At 53.7% G+C, this 1,856-nt stretch overlaps 1 non-coding gene across 1 annotated transcript; it reads right to left on the bottom strand.

Annotated features, from left to right (window-relative positions):
- Positions 1–1,499: 1,499 nt before the first annotated feature.
- Positions 1,500–1,618, bottom strand: LOC112343840. Its single transcript, XR_002991436.1, has one exon. It is a non-coding gene; the product is annotated as a 5S ribosomal RNA (ribosomal RNA).
- Between the last annotated feature and the right edge of the window lie 238 nt (positions 1,619–1,856).

Genomic DNA, 1,856 nt, shown 5'->3' with positions numbered 1-1,856 from the left:
GGTGGCATGCCACGTGGCATACTTTTGTGTACTTATAGCATGCCACGTGGCAAACCGTTGGAGAGGTGGCATCTTGGAGGTTGCATGCCACGTGGTAAACCCTTGGAGAGTTGGTACCTATGGATGCCACGTGGCAAACCCTTGGAGAGGTGGCATCTTGGAGGTTGCATGCCATGTGACAAACCCTTAGAGAGGTGGTACCTATGGATGCCACGTGGCAAACCCTTGGAAAGGTGGCATCTTGGAGGTTGCATGCCACGTGACAAACCCTTGGAGAGGTGGTACCTATGGATGCCATGTGGCAAACCCTTGGAAAGGTGGCATCTTGGAGGTTGCATGTCACGTGACAAACCCTTGGAGAGGTGGCACCTTTGAGGTTGCATGCCACGTGACATGACATTGGAAGGTACCTCTTCTGCACTTGTATGCCATGTGGCATACCTCAGGCCCTGGATATGTCGGGTCCCAGACATGTCGGGCCCCAGATATGTCGGGCACCCGATATGTCCGGCCCCAGATATATCGGGCCCCGGACATGTCCGGCCCCGGACATGTCCGGCCCCGGACATGTCGGGCACCCAGACATATCCGGGCCCCGACATATCCGGCCCCGGACATGTCGGGCCCCGGATATGTCGGGCACCCGATATGTCGGGCCCCAGAGATGTCGGGCCCCGGACATGTCGGGCCCCAGAGATGTCGGGCCCCGGACATGTCGGGCCACGGACATGTCCGGGCCCCAGATATATCGGGCCCCGGACATGTCGGGCACCCAATACGTCGGGCCCCGGACATGTCCGGGCCCCGATATCTCCAGCCCCGAACATGTCGGGCACCCGATATGTCGGGCCCCCGGACATGTCTGGCCCCGGACATATCGGGCACCCAGACATGTCCGGGCCCCGATATATCCGGCCCCGGACATGTCGGGCACCCGATATATCCGGCCCCAGATATATCGGGCCCCGGACATGTCGGGCACCCGATATGTCGGGCCCCGTACATGTCGGGCACCCGATATGCCGGGCCCCAGATGTGTCTGGCCCTGGATATATCCGAGTTTTATTTTGACACGTGGCATGGCCTTTGGTTTGATCTCATAGAGTTTTATGGTTTTCAATGTGTGCCACATTGACACATGGCATGCACTTTGGTTTGTGCTCAGAGTTTTATGGTTTTCAATGTGTGCCACATTGACACGTGGCATGCCCTTTGGCTTGTTCTCATAGTTAGAGTTTAGCGTCCTTGTATGCCATGTGAAATACATATGTTTGGACTTGCTTGCCATGCCACGTGGTGACAGTCACAACACATTCTTTGTGACTTATATCCTAGTTAATAACTAACTAATGACACAATTTGGCAAACACACCTTACATTGACAATTGTAAGTAGTATTTAAGGACCATACACTTATATGCTATGGAAAAATACTCAAAGTCTATATATTAAAACAGTGATCTTACAAAAATAAATGACTTGTAAGGAAAAAAACAAAAAGAGGGGGTCACTTGGACTTCCCAGGTGGTCACCCAGCCCAGTACTATTCAAGCCCAGGGACGCTTAACTTTGGAGGTCTGATGGGATCCAGTGCCATAGTCACAGTTTGAACCCACTCTGAAATATTTCACACTCCCCCTACTCTTATAGTGTGGGGCAGCTTGATCCAAAGCTGCAGCGTACCTCCACAACCCCGTGTTCTTTCTGGGCGCCAAAAAGCACGCCCGCGGGACATGTGGTACCTCCCCAACAATTCACGAAGACCGCGTTTTGGGGCCCAAAACGCGCGCTGCAAAATGTGGGGTACCTCCCCGACTTTTCGTGAAAAATCGCGTGTTTTGGGCCCCAAAAAAAGC

The sequence above is a fragment of the Selaginella moellendorffii genome, unplaced genomic scaffold (assembly GCF_000143415.4).
Source record: "Selaginella moellendorffii unplaced genomic scaffold, v1.0 SELMOscaffold_226, whole genome shotgun sequence".
NCBI classification, from domain to species: Eukaryota; Viridiplantae; Streptophyta; class Lycopodiopsida; order Selaginellales; family Selaginellaceae; genus Selaginella; species Selaginella moellendorffii.
Note: the sequence above shows the minus strand (reverse complement) of the source record. Positions and strands in the feature narration are given on the sequence as shown.